The sequence below is a fragment of the Mixophyes fleayi genome, chromosome 1, assembly GCF_038048845.1.
Source record: "Mixophyes fleayi isolate aMixFle1 chromosome 1, aMixFle1.hap1, whole genome shotgun sequence".
In the NCBI taxonomy this organism is placed as follows: Eukaryota; Metazoa; Chordata; class Amphibia; order Anura; family Limnodynastidae; genus Mixophyes; species Mixophyes fleayi.
Genome location: NC_134402.1, coordinates 24470553 through 24489214, shown reverse-complemented (window position 1 = coordinate 24489214; position 18662 = coordinate 24470553).

Here is an 18662-nt window from a genome sequence, read left to right as displayed (position 1 = left end):
TGCCGAATTTATTAAACACATTACTCAGAACTGTACTAAAGCGCTGAAGAAGTATCAGGAAGAGCTAGCAAATGTGCAAGAATTCCTCTCCAGCTGTCATCTGGCTTCAGCACATAAAGAGGTGACTGATCAACAGCGCGACAGTCCACAGAGTGTAGACAAACCAGTTCCTTCTTTGTCACCTTGTGCAGCCAGCTTGTACAAAGACAGCTCCAGCCAAGAACCAGGAGCTGTTGGGAACAGTGATGCCACACAAATCTTCTTCAGCAGCATCAAAAATATGGAGGCGTCAGACCTCGTTGGCGTTTTCAAGAAATTTGCTACTACAAATCCTGACTTTAAAGGGATTGATATCCCAAATATGATAAAATACTTACAGGACACCGGAAAACAAAAAAAAACATGATACTTTAAAGCTCTTTAACTATAATTCTGAAATAATAAGGAACATATTTAGTTATTTGTAAATTTGTGTTCATTAACAATTTTTTTTCCTATTCCAGCTGAGAGATCCAAGATGCTATATTTTCAGGTTATGTTTTTTGTACAATACTTTTAGCTTTGTATATAATTAAGTCCAATGGAAGTATATACATTTACAATAAACTTTGCATCATACCGTGTGTATTTGTTAAAGTAAAGTAATACATGTCAGCTTTTTTTTTTTCTGCTCATCTGGTTAGCCTGTTATGCTGGGACTTATAGTTCCACAACAGCTCTTATGTTTACAGTCCACTCCCTGTAATACTGTGTGCCACTCCCTGTAATACTGTGTGCTTTTGTAAAAAAAAATAATGCAACTGATTTTTCATCCTCTAGTTAATGGTTATGATGGGACGTCTAGTTCTACAACAGCTGTACAGAGAATATGTAGCTTACATTCTAAGCTCCCAAATGCACACATACCCTAACCCCCTATGGGTCCATTTTTTTATGGGGAGAATATGCAGACTCCCTACAGGTGGGGCCTTTGTCAGAATTTAACTTATCACAGCGCTGTTGTACAGCAATGCTAACCGCTGTGCTGACCACTGCTTATCAAAGTAGTAATTGCTATTTTCCTGCTTTTGTCATATTGATTTACTGATCACCATTTTCACATGCAGTTAAACACACCGTCCACAGAAACTAAAACAATAATCCCTGATATCAGATTTACAAATATGATGTTTTTATATTTTCTAATGCACTGTAGGTCATATTTAAAGTGCAAATATATATTCTGTGAATTTGCAAATGCAACAGTTTTACAATTATATGTCTCAGAGGTCATTTGAAACGTGTCTATGTTGCGTTCATGGTGACAATCTATTTCCATAGCTGCCAATAGTGACCATACTACATAGATATATTGGCGTTACCAATCACAGTGTGACCCAGGTGGTATTTTACTGTATTCACAAGAGCATGGCCCGAAATAGAGATCCCATCTGGTAAGGCTGTAGGAATGGTTCCTGACTGCCCTGGGAGGCTGAGGGTACATTTTGTCGAAGCCACTAATGCGCTCCTTTTAGCAGTACAGTGATTCTTGATCTGCACAGAGTAAAGGTCTGAGTAAACAGGGAGACAGCTGCTTCAGAACCACTTTGGACACCAAGTTGTTGTTGCTCACCCTCTTCATCATTTTCCCTCTGGCATTTGATCATTCTCCTGCTTCCTCTGATGCTGGAGGAGTGCCAGGGTTTTGCAATGTGTCACTGTCTCCTGTACATGTGCTAATGTGATCTCCAGATGAGAGCTGTTTTATTTTAAGATTTGTCCATGGAATTTGTTATAATTGGTTTTTAGTATTTATTGGTAGCTAAATACAATATTGTCTTTGTTTATTTTTAAGGCGCCACAAAATGTCCACAACATCCTGTTCTCTATGCAAAATGTAATTCACAGTATCTGCATTTATGCTGTATATTGTGTGAGTTAACTTGTATTATAGTCATTTTAAATCCAATGCAATTGTTATGATGATGTCCAGTGGTGTCTTCCAATCACCCTACTGACTAAAAATGCCACAGCCATTGGAGGAAGCCGCCGATTCTGTGCGCCCTCCCCTCGCCGGATGGCAGCCCAACCTGAGCTTGGTGGGACCATTAGAATTCTGTCCATCATGCTATATAGCCAGTTTGCAGGTTGTCATGTAAGGATGGATGCCAGCAGAGTGTGAGTGACAGATTTGTAGACTTGCTCTAGAGAAATGCACCAGATTAATACATGGGTCATATGGCCTAACTGTCCTGACTGAAATACTGGAATAAATTTGGGCAAGATCACGTTCCTTTTCCAGCAGGCAGAGACTCTTTTGACCACAAAATATTAGGAATTTCCTGCTAACAGCTGATGGCGGTTCTGTATTGGCAGTAATTTAGCATCTTCGTACCTGACTGAAGTTTAAACTTTTGGAGGCAGATTCAGTTTGGCGCGAGGGGACGCTGTGTGTCCTTGGAACACACCCCGCTCATATTCAATTAAATCTGCCCCTTCATGTGCTAAATATGTGATTTCTCCTTCATCCACTCTGGGGGACACTGCTACCATGGGATTGTATAAGGGCACATGGAGTTGGCACTTAAATAGTTAACAACTAAGTTTGCTGCTGACTCCTCCCCTCTGCAATCCCACAGACCTCAGTTTTGTTTAAGTGCCCAAGGAGTTGGGCTGTGTTTAGTACTGCTTAGCCGTACTTGCTGCTTAGGTTTAGATTTTATTATTTTTATTAGATTATTGGTATGAGTGTAGGTGAGGATGGATGTATTTAACATTTTTTTCCTCACAGGTTTCAAAATGGAGCAATGCTCCGTTTTCCCTTAAAAAAGAAGAAGAATATTTATAAAAGAAAGACCACACAGCTCAGTGTGGTGTTTATTGATCAAGAGCAGTGACCGCGCTAAGCGACTGTCACTGCACTGCCCAACAGGTCTGGCGCTGCCACAGGCAGAGAGCACATGCGTTCTACTGACAGGAAGTTCGGTATTTGGAACACAAGCTTGCGTTCCAAATGCCAATGCAGGAAGTCCGGCAACAGCTACATCGCCGATCACCGCTGACCACCACTGCTAGAGAAAAGTAATTTCTTTGTTTGTTGTGACTGGTGCTTGAAGTCTGCACTTTTAAGTAGTAGTTTCCACACCATTGATACGGTTCGGGTAGGTGGGGCTTTCAATTGTATCTTTTTACACATCCCTCCATGTGTTTTTTTTTTTTGTTTTTTTGTTTTTTTCTTCGTTTTCCTTTATAGAGGTGACAGTGCTGACTGTAAAAGAACAGAGTGTCCTATCCAACTGTGTTTGTGTTTCTAGTATATTTAATTACTGAAAGGATTTTCATATTAACCACTTATGTGCTTGATGTTAGCAGATGACGAATCATTCATTAAAATTAGTAATCAATACAAATATGTACTCCTCAATGAATAAGCGGCTATTATAAAAAGTTGTATGAACATTAAGTGTCACTTTCTAACAGTTGCTGTTAGGAACTCCCAAGTCAGTACAGTGAAACTCGGGAACTACTAGGAAGGCCAGGTGTTCGCTGGAGCCCCTAGTGGTGGGGACAGACTGGGCTGCAGGCCGACCGAGGGTCGAGTAACGTATACTGACTTAAAGGAGTTCCCAGGAGTGGAGTGATTGGTGGACTGTAGTATAAGAAGAATCCTAGGTCAAAAAGGTCACAGGCACAGATGCAATATCCAAGGGCAAGCGAAGGGTCAAACTCACAGGCAGAGAAGCAAAATGCGAATTCCAGGCAAAAGGTCAAGGTCAGAAGAGAAGGGTCACAGGTCCAATAACAAGCAGGGGTCAAAACACGGGTAGTCAAATCCAAGGTAGCAGGAACCAAAATGGATAGCACAAGCAGGCAGCAGAACTGAGGACAGAACGCTATAACCGGCAGTGAGTTTGCAGACCTCACTGCCCTAAATACCACAAGCCACCAATCAGAGCCTAGCTCTGAGTCTCACACAGCCCCCATGATGATTGCATTAATCAGCCCACAGGCTGTGTTAAATTACGCGCATGCGCCCGGCCCCTAGCACCGCCGGGACGCAGCGCTCGATTCTCAGCGTCGGACCGTTGCCTTGGCAACGGCCGACCAGGAAGCGGAAGTGATGTCCCGGTCGTCAAGGTGACGGCCGGGACGCTAGCAGAACCAGGAGACGAGCCGCCGCGGCTCGTAACAGTACCCCCCCCCCCCTTGAGGAGGGGTTAAGGAACCCCGACACCCAGGTTTAGTAGGAAACTTCCTGAAAAATTCTCTAATGAGTCTCCCAGCATGGAGACGCCTCCGCGGTATCCAGCATCGCTCCTCAGGGCCATAACCCTTCCAGTGCACCAGAAACTGAACTTTGCTTTGGACTCTCCTTGAGTCAAGGATTCTTTCAATGATATATTCTTGGTCTCCATTCACATCCAACGGCCGGGGCCTGCTAGAGGAAGGCTGACTGAATCTGCTGGGAGCAGCGACTTTCTTCAGAAGCGAACAATGGAAAGTAGATGGTATTTTTAAAGACCGTGGAAGTTTCAACCTGAAAGCCACCGGATGTATCTTTTTCTCAATTGAAAATGGTCCAATGTATCGGGGCCCCAGTTTCTTGCAAGGTTGCCTCAACTTGATGTTCCGTGTGGACAACCAAACTCGATCTCCCACCTTCAGAGAACATGGCACACGATGGCGATCAGCGAAAGCCTTGGATTTTTGCGAGGCTTGACCCAGGGCAGAGTGCACCTTTTTCCAGATAGATCTCAACCTAGCCGTAAAAGCAGGTGTTCCAGAATCCCCACTGGAAACAGCAGTAGAAAAAGAGTTAGACTTCGGGTGAAATCCAAGGTTGCAGAAGAACGGAGATGTGTGTATTGTGGAATGGCAGGAATTGTTGTAAGCGAATTCCGCCCAGGGCAAGAGAGAGGACCAGTTATCATGAAATTTTGAAACATAGATGCGTAAAAACTGTTCCAAGGACTGGTTGGTTCTTTCTGTCTGTCCATTCGACTGCGGGTGATACGCTGAGGACAGACTGATAGTGATCCCAATGGACTTACAAAACGATCTCCAGAATCGTGCAATAAACTGAGATACTCTGTCCGAGACAATGTCTTCAGGAAGACCATGGAGACGAAAGATGTGGGTCAGGAACAAGGTAGCTAAAGTCCTGGCATCCGGTAGTTTGGGTAAGGATATAAAATGTACCATCTTACTGAATCGGTCCACGACTACCCAAATGGTGTTATGGCCTGCAGATACTGAAAGGTCAACAATAAAATCCATCGAAAGATGAGACCAAGGTCTGCTTGGAGCAGGCAAAGGTAGCAGTAGACCAGCAGGACGGTTCCTAGCAGATTTGTTTCTAGCACACTCAGGACATGCACGAACGTAAGTCTCCACATCATCCGATACGGTGGGCCACCAAAGCCAGCGAGAAAGGATTTCAATAGTCCTACGAATTCCTGAATGGCCAGCAGAGCGGTTGTTGTGACCCTCTATGAGTACAGGTCTCCTTAGATGAACCGGGACAAATAACTTGTTGAGAGGTGTCTGAACGGGAGCAATTTTCTGGAAGTGTTGGATAGTGGCTCCCAGATCCTGGGTGAGTCCGAGATGAATTGAAGTGGAAGGAATAATAGACTGTGAGTCAGGAGTTTGGGGATGCTGCGCCAAAAAACTTCGGGACAAAGAATCAGCCTTAATACTTTTTGCACCTGGACGAAATGTGATGATGAACCTAAATCTGGTGAAGAATAGGGCCCAGCGAGCCTGCCTGGGATTCAGAGTTTTTGCAGTCTGAATGTCACGGGCACTAGGAGTCTTTACCCAGGGATCACCAGATGGTAGGCTTACCAGAGCAATGTAGATGGTAATAGGGTACTCTGGTAGCTGGGTGATCACGGAACATGAAATGATGGCCGATGAGATGCTCAGGAAAGTCTATGACTAGCAACACTGGTAATAATGAGGTAATGATACACAAGGAACTGTATGGACAAGGACACGTGAAGGTAGTCAGTGGTCTGCGATAGCAAGTTGTACCACTGCTATAGTGAGGAGGAATGTCCAACAGAAACAAGGTGGTGATGAGGGTCAGCGGTCTGCGGGTAGCAAGTTGTACCGCTGTCTGAGTGAAGGAATGGAATCCAAGTGGAGGTATCCAGGTAGTCAGTGGTCTGCGGTAGCAAGTTGTACCACTGCTATGTGAGAGGATAATGGAACAGGTGATACCGGAAACAGAGATCAGTGGTCTGACATCAGCAAGTTGTACCACTGAATATATATGTGAGGAGGTGCACGGGGGAAGACTGCAACACAGGATATACACAGGCACCTTATACACGATCCACAGTAATATGCACAATATAGATATATATATATATAAATGACTGATCAGGTCTGCAATCTAGAAAGTCTCTTGAAGTAGTCCAGCACAATGATAACACAGTCAATGATGGCAATAGACTCAGCGGATAGCAGACTCCAGAGAGAACCAAACACAGTCCAGCAAGATATGCAATACACAGCACAGTCAATGAGAAGTATGCATACCGTGGTTCAGCAGTAGCAGTCAGATGGGATTGCAGCGGTACCTGAGCGGCTGGAGGCCGACTGGATAGGAAGTCCCTGGATAGGTGAAGCAGCGGTCTAGCAGGTGCAGCGCACAGGTGAGTAGACCAACAGGGACACGAATCCACAGGAGTCAGCAACACGTGGAACTGGACTCATAGGGGACCCAGGAGAATGGAGATGATCCAGCAGAGGGTAGTAGATGAGATACAAATCCAATGCTGACAAGAGGGTAGAGACCAGTGGAACACGTGAAGGCGTGGAGAGTGGATCAGCAGGAGATGGACGATAGCGTTGACCACCGCAGCAGGACTCAGCGGCACACGGAGGTAACCAGTAGCAACCACAGGAACCAACAGCGATGGGAAACAGGAGTGCAGCGCAGAGCAGGAGCTGTTGATCACGAAGTGTAGCAGATGGTAATGAAAGCGGCAGTCTCGAGGAAGTCACAGCAAAGATGAGATGAGACTATAGTGCACGGAGGCAGCGGATAGTAATCAGCTGGCAGTCACGATGTTGAACACAGGCGAGTTGCAAGCAGGAGACTGTAGTGCACAGAGGCAGCGGATAGTAGTCAGCTGGCAGTCACGATGTTGAACACAGGCGAGTTGCAAGCAGGAGACTGTAGTGCACGGAGGCAGCGGATAGGAATCAGCAAACAGACTTGATGAGAAGCAGGTGAGTGAGGTAAAAGCTGGAGTGCACGGAGGCAGCGGATAGCAATGAGCAAACAGTCACATTGATATAAAATAACGTTGAAGTGGTTTAGAAGACTGTAGTGCACGGAGGCAGCGGATAGGAATCAGCAACAGTCCCAAAGATATACAATAGCGATGAAGTGGTATAGAAGACTGTAGTGCACGGAGGCAGCGGATAGGAATCAGCAAACAGTCATGATGATACAGTTGATGGTAGAAGTGGTATGGAACCACAGTAGTAGAAGTGGTTTGGAAACCACAGGAATCAGCAGCGCTGAATACACGAGTAATACAGGAACACCTTCAGAGACTCATGAGGAATGAGACTCCAAGATCAGGCAACGTGGTGGTGACCACAGGTGCTTAATATAGGGAGGTTGCCTGATCTGCCAATTAAGTTAAAGGGGTATACACTGAAGTATAGAAAAGGGCTGCGCATGCGCAGGCCCTCAGGATGGTGGACGGCCACGGTTCCTAAATGTCCGGGAAGAGGCACTCACGGTCCGGTGAGTGACACTGAATATATTGGAGGTTTTTTTCTGTGAAGATGGTAATGGTGTGTGCAGCCCCCTCCAACCAATGTCGCCATTCCTCCAATGCCAACTTAACCGCCAATAGTTCACGGTTTCCGACGTCATAATTACATTCCGCTGGCAGAAATTTTCTCGAGAAAAATGCACACGGATGTAGTTTTTTACTCTGTGAGTCCTTCTGAGAGAGGATGGCACCAGCACCGACATCCGAAGCATCCACCTCCACAATAAACGGAAGTCCTGGGTCAGGGTGTCTAAGGACTGGGGCGGAAATGAATGCAGCTTTGAGAGCAGAAAAACTCGCCAGTGCTTCTGCGGACCACTCCTCTGGGTTTGCTCCTTTTCGAGTGAGGGCAGTGATAGGAGCCACTAACGAGGAGAATGAGCCAATAAACCTACGGTAATAATTGGCGAAGCCAAGGAATCTTTGGATTGCCTTCAAGTTAGTAGGTAGGGCCCAATCCTGAATTGCCTGAACCTTGGCGGGATCCATAGCGAATCCTGATGAGGAGATGATAGAACCCAGGAATGCCACTGTGGACACCTCAAATTCGCATTTCTCCCGTTTTGCGTACAGATGATCACGCAATCTCAATAAAACCTGGCGGACGTGCTGACGATGCTGAGATAGGGATTCAGAATAAATAAAGATGTCATCCAAATAAACAACCACTGTTTTTCCCAAGAACTCACGTAATACATTGTTAATCAGATCCTGAAAAACTGCCGAAGCGTTGCATAAACCGAATGGCATTACGAGGTATTCGTAATGTCCCGAGTGGGTATTAAAGGCAGTCTTCCACTCATCCCCCTTCCTGATTCGGATAAGATTGTAGGCCCCTCGGAGGTCAATTTTAGAGAATACAGTAGCTGTTTTTAATTGATCGAACAGAACAGAGATCAAGGGTAACGGATACATATTCTTAATCGTGATACTATTTAGTCCACGGAAATCGATGCAAGGCCTCAGGCTGCCATCTTTTTTTAGAAACGAAAAAACAACCTGCACCAACCGGGGACTTAGAAGGGCGGATGAACCCTTTCTCCAGGTTTTCTTTTACGTATAATTCCATTGCCTGAGTTTCAGGAAGGGATACTGAATATAAACGCCCTTTGGGCAACTTAGAACCGGGTACCAATTCAATGGCACAGTCGTATTCCCGGTGTGGTAGAAGTGAATCAGCTTTCTTCTTGCAAAAGACATCACTGAAGTCCTGATAGTGTACCGGCAACAATTCTGGACTAGGCTGTATAATTCTAAGAGGCAAAGTCAAGCAGGACGTAGAGCACCCGGGACTCCAACGGACAATCTCCCCTGTTTTCCAATCAATAAGGGGGTTATGACTGCGATGCCATGGATACCCCAATATCAAAGGAGCAGAGGGACAAGAGATGAGATAAAAGGAGAGCTCCTCCGTATGGAGGACTCCTACAGACAACCGAACCATTGGAGTCCGGGCGAGAATCCTTCCCCCAGGCAAGGGGTTACCATCCAAACCACATGTGGTGATGAATATCAAGTGTCTGAGCCAAATGCATATCCAGGAAATTACCAGCCGCACCACTGTCAAGAAAAGCTTTCAGGTCCATGGATCTCTCACGGAACGTTAGACGTCCAGGGACTAATAAGGAATTGTCTAAAGAGGTAATCTGAAGACCCAAGCGCACCTCTTCACCTGCACTTAGGCTTTGGAGTTTCCCGGCTTGCTGGGACATGAGCGGACTAAGTGGCCTGGTTGACCACAATACATACACAAACCTAGTGAGCGTCTTCTGGAGCGTTCCTCCGGAGGCAAGCGATAAGCGCCCAATTGCATAGGTTCAGCGGAATCGGGCAAAGTGTTATCAGAGCTTGTGAAACCGTCCATTGGAGCAGCGTACTCCCGTTCAGCAATTCTCTCTCTGAACCGACGATCAATTTTTATGACAAGTTGCATCAGGTTCTCCAGCGTGTCGGGCATCGGATACTGAACTAAGGAATCCTTAATCTGCTCAGTAAGTCCTAAGCGAAATTGGCTTCGCAATGCTGGGTCGTTCCAGGCGCTATCAGTGGACCATCGCCGAAATTCCGCACAATACTCTTCCGCTGAGCGACGTCCTTGCCTTAGCGTACGGAGATGAGCCTCAGCTGAGGCTACCCTGTCCGGGTCATCGTACAATAACCCCAGAGCTTGAAAGAAGGCATCCACAGACTGTAAGGCTGGACTTGTGGAAGGTAAGGAGAAGGCCCAAGACTGCGGGTCGCCCTGGAGTAATGAGATGATGATCCCTACCCTCTGCTGTTCGGAACCAGAGGAACGTGGTTTCAGACGGAAGTACAATTTGCAGCTCTCTTTGAAATTACGAAAGGCTGGCCTGCTTCCAGAGAATCGATCAGGCAAATTCATTTTAGGCTCCGGTGTGTCACCAGCTGGAACTTGCTGGAGCTGCCGGTCTCTGGAAACCCCTTCTTGGACTGCCAGACGCTGGGATAAGGTCTGCACCACTTGGGAAACCGCCTGTATCTGGTTGGCCAGAATCTAGGCTGGGGACAGATTCGATTCTTCTCCGTCCATGGCCGTATGGTACCAATCTTCCTTGGCCGGTTATAATGTTAGGAACTCCCAAGTCAGTACAGTGAAACTCGGGAACTACTCGGAAGGCCAGGTGTTCGCTGGAGCCCCTAGTGGTGGGGACAGACTGGGCTGCAGGCCGACCGAGGGTCGAGTAATGTATACTGACTTAAAGGAGTTCCCAGGAGTGGAATGATTGGTGGACTGTAGTATAAGAAGAATCCTAGGTCAAAAAGGTCACAGGCACAGATGCAATATCCAAGGGCAAGTGAAGGGTCAAACTCACAGGCAGAGAAGCAAAATCCGAATTCCAGGCAAAAGGTCAAGGTCAGAAGAGAAGGGTCACAGGTCCAATAACAAGCAGGGGTCAAAACACGGGTAGTCAAATCCAAGGTAGCAGGAACCAAAATGGATAGCACAAGCAGGCAGCAGAACTGAGGACAGAACGCTATAACCGGCAGTGAGGCTGCAGACCTCACTGCCCTAAATACCACAAGCCACCAATCGGAGCCTAGCTCTGAGTTTCACACAGCCCCCATGATGATTGCATTAATCAGCCCACAGGCTGTGTTAAATTACGCGCATGCGCCCGGCCCCTAGCACCGCCGGGACGCATCGCTCGATTCTCAGCGTCGGACCGTTGCCTTGGCAACGGCCGACCAGGAAGCGGAAGTGATGTCCCGGTCGTCAAGGTGACGGCCGGGACACTAGCAGAACCAGGAGACGAGCCGCGGCGGCTCGTAACAGTTGCTATATTTATGTTATCTATTATTATACTTAAATAGGAATTACAGTAAAAAAAAAATATTTTTAATGTATCATCCTCCTTTTTTTTCCCTCCTTCTCCATACCAGACCACACAATTTAGCAGACCCCCTCACCCACTCCTGCACTTGATATTTCTTCAGGACAGAACAGCCAAAGGTGTAACTACCATAGTAGCAGGTGCTATGACATTGATAGGCAACCTGATACACTTCATGGGACTCATGGCCACAAATAGGAATTTCAGACCCCACAGAAACTTATTGGGGCCCCCTCCATAGATGCATAGAATAGAGTTCATGACCACATCACACCCCCTACTAATAAAACTCGGCATTGCTGAAAACACCATTGACAGGTGTATACACTACCTGCTTACTCCCACTCTGCAATATGCACATACATACACACAGACAATAATATATTACAACATTTTACAATTATAACATTTTATAATTGAGGTAAGCAGAAAAAAATATTGCACTGTTCTCTAACCTGGATTCTGAAAACACACGAAAAAAGAGGTGCAGTAAGTCAAAATCTTTTATATAATACATCTTTTATATATGACACGGAGACAGGGTTTAATAGGTTTTGTGTGTGTGTGTGTATATATATATATATATATATATATATATATTGTAACAAAAGGAGGCATTTAGCTGGCAATATGCAGAGAAAGCAGGGAAGTAGAGTAAAACATTGGCACAGTTATGTACCTAGGTGGAGATTAAACCAGGTAAAAACATATGTGTAGTTTAAAATTGGTTTACTTACATGATTTAAAAGCTGCTTCCTCTCAGCAAACAGACAGAGTGGGTCTGATAGTCTAAACAGAGCCAGGGATGGGCGTTTCCTTTTAAAGAGAAGGTGGGTGTGTCACCTGTCCATCAAGCTAGGCCTGTGGGAAGAGTGTCAGGTATAAAACCCTGCTTGTTTCATTGTTCAGGGAAATCAACGCTTGGCTAGCTGGCTGATCTGGACCGAGAGCTGGGCTATGTATAGTAAGCGTTGAGGGTCTCCATACTTGCTGTGCAAGTATACGGTGTCAAAATATTATTACCATCCTGACAATAAAGAACCATAAAAAGGAAGAAGTTGTACGCGTGTGCTTCTGCAGTAGCGGGCTCTTGCCACAAGTGGTGTCAGGAGTGGGATGCTCCAGGAAGCAAGTTTTCGCTACCCAACCTGCGCAGACGTCAACATGGAGGAAGTACTGAGAACCTTCGTGAATGTGGCCGCTGCGCAGCAACAGCAGCAAGCTCAGATGCTACAAGTCGCCGAGGCACAGGTGGAAAACACAAGGCTCTTAAGAGAAGAGTTAAGCCAGGTGAGGCATGACAGGAATGAACCACCTGGTCCTGTTCTCCAGAAAATGTCACCAGATGATGACGTAGAAGCATATTTGGTGTCTTTCGAGAGACTTGCAAAAAGGGCAAAATGGCCTCCTAAAGATTGGGCTGAGAGACTGGCGCCATATCTGACTAGTGAAGCTCAGCGAGCTTAAATGGATCTAGATGAGGAACGGGCCTCTGATTATCTGTGTCTAAAGTCTGAGATATTGGCTCGCATTAGAGTTTCCGGGCCAGGCCGAGCCCAGCGCTATCACCAATGGCGCTATGATAAAGAAAAACTGGCCAGAGCGCAAGTGGCTGAGCTTTCTAAAATTTTAAAGAAATGGCTGCAGCCTGAGGAGAATCGCCTTCTCGGATTATTGAAGTTCTGGCAATAGATCACTGCATCCGGGGGCTGAACCGCGATTTGCAAAGGTGGGTTCTGCAATCAGACCCACAAACTTATGAAGAGCTTGCCACCGTGGTAGAAAGGTTTTGTGCGCTACAGCAAATGACTAAAGAACCTGCATTTGTGCCAAAGCCGCTGCCACGCCAAAAGCCAGGTTTGACAATCCTTGCCACAGGGCCCAATGGCAAAACTGCTACGGACAGAGGGCCAGGTGCAAAGCTGTCTAATCTGAAGTGTTTTGAATGTGGTGAGCCAGGCCACTTTAAGGCAGAGTGTCCTAAACTACAGGAACCCATGGACTGTTCTGTAGCACATATTGGGCCTGCATTTCCACGCTGTTTTACCATGAGTCCCACATCAGGAAGTCCTTGTTTGTTCCGGGTGACCATGCTAATCAACCATAACCTTGTTCTGGCCTTGGTTGACTTGGGGAGTGAACTCTCATTGGTTTCCAGCTCTGCTTTACCCGAAACCATAACTTCTCGGTTGCCCAAAGTGAAAGTTCTTTGCGTACATGGCACAACAGAGGAGTATGAAAGAACAATACTACCAGCAACACTGAAAGACAAAACTGTTATGGTGGTAGCTGCCATAGCACCTAAACTCCCATATCCACTCATTTTGGGGCTTTCCACTGTTTAATGATGTCCTCGGTGAGCGGATCCGGCCGGACATGCCGGCAACTGATGCAACGGTCGGAAGCCCGGTCTTAAAGCAACCGCCTAAGAATCCACAACATCTGGACATCGATCTTTGGGAACCGCCAAACCGGAATGCCATCCTGGGAATCACAGCAGGAGTTCCACAAAAGCATCCACCTGTGGGGAAACATGGACAGTCCAAACTAGCATTGGTCAGTGATGTCGCAGATGAGCCCACCCCGCCTGTCAGTGAGGATACGGACTGGTCCGCAATACCAATTTTGTTTCCTCTGCAGGACTTTGCTCGAGACCAACTTAATGATGCCACTTTGGAACATGCCTTTAAAAGTGTGACTGAGGTAAATGGGGTAGCGAAAGCCGCCCAGCCTGCAGAAGGTATACCATATTTTATTGTTAAAAATAATTTCTTGTATTGAGTTGCTACTGTACAGGGGGAAAAAGTAGAACAATGAATGGGGTACATTGTTGGTCGAGGGCATGTAAAACCCCAGCTAGACAAAGTGGAGGCAGTCAAAAGTTGGGCAAGACCAGAAAAAAAGTCGCAGTTAAGAACCTTTTTAGGCTTAGTAGGTTACTACAGGCGGTTTGTAAGCCACTTCGCCACTAGAGCTGCTCCACTTACGGACATGTTAAAAAAAGTTGTCCAGATAGATTAACTTGGTCTGATTCTGCAGAAACCGCCTGGTCTGATCTTCGGTTAGTTCTTTGTTCCTCTCCAGTTCTACAAGCACCAGATTTAACCCGGTAGGTTCTTCCTCCAAACTGATGCTTCTGGTGTTGGCTTAGGTGCAGTCTTGTCACAGGAGAAGAATGTAGTAGAAAATCCTGTCCTGTACCTAAGTCGTAAGTTGCTGCCAAGGGAACAAAAATATGCCACTGTGGAGAAAGAATGTCTTGCCATAAAATGGGCTACAGAAGCTCTGCGCTATTATCTTTTAGGCAGAGAGTTCACCTTAATAACAGACCATGCACCATTGAGATGGATGCAGAGCAACGGGGAGGTAAATGCCAAGGTAACCCGCTGGTTCTTGGCACTGCAACCTTTTAAGTTCTCAGTAGAACATAGACCTGGGATTCTGCACTAGAATGCAGATGCATTGTCACGAAAATATGCACTCCTCGCGAAGTTCGCGTCCCCCTACTTGGAGACGCTAGGGGGAGGGATATGTAACAAAGGGAGGCATTTTTCTGACAAGAGGCAGATAAAGTATACAAACAGAATAAAACATTGGCACAGTTATGCACCTAGGTGGAGATTAAACCAGGTAAAAACATATGTGAATTTTGGAGTGTGTTAACTTACATGATTTAAAAGCTGCTTCCTCTCAGCAGACAGGGTGTGTCTTAGTTTAAACAGAGCCAGGGATGGGCGTTTCCTTTTAAAGAGAAGGTGGGTGTGTCACCTGTCCATCAAGCTAGGCCTGTGGGAGGAGTGTCAGGTATAAAACCCTGCTTGTTTCATTGTTCAGGGAGATCAACGCTGGGCTAGCTGGCTGACCTGGACAGAGAGCTGGACTATGTATAGTAAGCATATAGGGTCTCCATAATTGCTGTGCAAGTATACGGTATCAAAATATTATTACCATCCTGACAATAAAGAACCATAAAAAAGAAGAAGTTGTTTGCGTGTGCTTCACCAGTAGCGGGCTCTTGCCACAATATATATATATATATATATATATATATATATATATATATATAAATACAATTTAACCCGTGCATGATACTCATGCATTCTAGTCAAATCAAGCTACTTAAGGTCTTAAAAAGGTTCTTGTCAAGCATTTGGGCCTAGCCCAGGCCTCCTCAGGGTAAGAGCATTACTTACCGACGCAAGCGCCCTTTTTAATGTGTGTTCATGAGGTAAAATTACCTCACGAAAATGAGTTTGACCCCTCAACTCATAAATTTAGCCTTTACTACCCCTCCCACGGGGGGAAGGGGGGATGATGGAAGTTAACTGACTTCACTATTCTAATTTTCTTGTCAAATAATGTCAGTATACCAAATTTCAGGTCAATTGGATGAGCCCTTTCTGAGAAAATAGTTTTTTCCACACACACACACACTAACACACGCCGCTACACATATGTGTTCATGATGTAAAATTACCTCACGAAAATGAGTTTGAGCCCTCAACTCATAAATTTAGCCTTTACTACCCCTCCCACGGGGGGAAGGGGGGATGATGGAAGTTAACTGACTTCACTATTCTAATTTTTTTGTCAAATGTCAGTATGCCAAATTTCAGGCCAATTGGATGAGCCCTTTCTGAGAAAATAGTTTTCCACACACACTAACACACGCCGCTAGGCTTTTACTTTTATATATTAGATAATGCCAATAATTTACTAGGTCAGTGTATAACTCCGCCCAGCAGGTGGCGCTGCAGCTTGTTGTTTTTTTTCCAACACACAGACTAACACACGCCACTAGGCTTTTATATATTAGATTGATATATTGTAGTATAATCAGGGGAACAGGTATCATCTTCTGGGTGAACAGCAGCAGTAAGACACACGAGTCCAGAAGTTTCAGGATAATAGTCCCAGCCAGTTTATTCACCAGCTTGTAAACAGAAACAAAACACAAATAAAATCCTAGCCGCCTGGCTTCTAGCTAATACATTTATGGAGGCCCTCTCTCATGTGTAGGACCTTATGTCCCCCACACATTCACCAAACCATATGTATATCGCTGCTCACTGCAGCAGAGTGTCTCTGGAGGCAGCTCACCTCCTCCCAGGTCTGAGACCCTGGCTGCATATCCCAGCTGCCTTATCACATGTACCACCCAGGTGCATCCCTTAATCAGTCTGTTAGAGACTAATAGAACAGAACACCCGGACTGGGCCTTATGTATGCAATGCTGGAAGCCTGGGACACATACCTCTGTATCTAGCCTCCTTTCAGTGACTCTGTCACAATATATATATATATATATATCTAATTTAAAATTTATTATGTTGTTCGCATTTTGCGAGAGTCTCACAGACTTCCGGGAGAGTGTGGCAATCTCCCGGATCTACCCAGATCTAGGAAGTGGGCACTTCTTAGTGAAGTGGGCAGAATTAGGTCCCAAACGCCGCGATTCCCGGTGAATCGCAACGTTTGGCCCTGCCTCCCGCTGTCAAATGACGCGTTTGCATCATTACATCACGGGGGCGGGTCCAAAATGACGCGCATTTTGGAGCCCCGGCCCCCATCACGCCCACCTCCCCCAGCAGGCTCCCGGAAACCAACTTTCTAAAGTTGGTAAGTATGGATTTATCCACCACTCTCTTCCGATCCAGGGGGAGGGGGAACATATATTGTCAGTTACTGAAAAATAATAAACTAGATGACACAGTCAATCACAGCTGCCAAAGTTAAGGAGCAAAAAGAGAGATCAGGTTGAGGGGAGAATAGAAATAACAGGGGGATTAATGAAAAAAAAGGCATGATCTGGTGCGAACAAAAGAGATAGAACAAAAAGCGGAGGGGGGCATAGAGAGCTGGAGAAGGGAAAGTACAAGGGTGAGAATTAAAGAATGAAGGAGAGAACATATGGAACAAAAGATATAGCTGGGAAGAAAAAGGAGAGCTGAGGGAAAAAATGCTGTTTGCTTGGGAGAAGGGACTTGGGGAAATAGTCCATGGTGCAGAAAAGTGCTTAGTTGGTAACAGGTGACAGATCACATGCACTGATAGAGAGATTATGGCAAGAACGGACCTGCAGACCAAGTGCAGCAGAAGAAAAAGGAGCTGAATCCTCTGACAGCGCTGGAACACATGCAGCTTAGAGCCATAGTGTGTGTTTGTCTGACCGTGTAGAGCACCAGTTTGTTATTGTTTTGTAAAAATCAAATTAAATATACTGTCAGTTTGTTCTGTCTTTTTCTACCATTTCTGATTATTTATATTTGTTATTACATTGCTAAACATTTTGTTCTATTGGTTTATAATATTTGTATAATGTTTTATTTTGAAATAAATAAAAAGTATAGAAAAAAATATACTGTTTGTTTTATTTTTTTTTAGATTTCACGGTATGTGATTAAGAAGCGCTTTAAGACACAGGCACAATGGATGACAAGGCAAGAGATGGGGGACAAAATGCCTGAGGAGGGTTCCTGCTCTCTGTATTTTATGGCTGGAACTAAAATACTAAACATAAAAAAAAAATAACTAAAATTCTCTGTATCATATGGCGGACAGTAGGATGCTTTCTGTATTATTGGTCACTAGGATGCTCTTTGTATTGTATAGTGGTAAATAGGGTGCTCTCGGTTTTGTATGGTGATTACTAAGATGCTTTCTGTAATATATATAGGATGGGTTGGGAACTTGTTCGCAACTCTGTAATCAGCGACAAGGAGGATACCTACAAGAAAATCCCGATGAGTATAAAACCGATATATGTGTATATATATATATATAATATTTACTATTCTCTGATTCAACACTCTAAGGTGCTGCATACATTTGTGGCCTTATAAATGAATCAGAATAATAATATTATGTGACACACACATTATCCACGTTGTTGTACGTGTAACAGTGCTGTAACTGTGTATAACTGTCTCCTTGTCTATCATTACCATAGATGTGGAATCATCCACACAGGAATATGATCAGCCTCCAGAAATACCACTTACATCTCCTCCAATAGATGAAGCAGAACCCTCCGTAAACCTACTAAGTTATCCATTGACAGCAGTGACAACTTGTCAGCAGCACCAGAATATGGCATTTAATATGGGAAATGATGGGTGAAATAAACAAGGGCAGCAGAAACAAAGTCATTATGAGGGATAAGAATTAAATAATGAGGACAATGCCGGATGAATTTGAAATAAGAAATGGACACTGGTTGAAAATGAGTGCAAATCGACAAGTATTAAAATTATTATCTTAACATAATTGACTTAAAAGCAAAATTACAGCACATACATGAGTAGCATATTAGTAAGTAAAAAGTTAATCTATTATAGATATGATGATAATGTATGCCCTGGTAGAGGCATGTGCTACATATCATGCCAATGCTTGCTCTCAGAGTGCATTTAATTTAAGAGTGAGGAGCCACGGCTGCAGAGGTACGTACTGCCACCTGCAATAGGATAAAATACGTTTTTAGGCAAATGACCAATGTGTGATTACATGAAATCATAACCCTATAAATAAT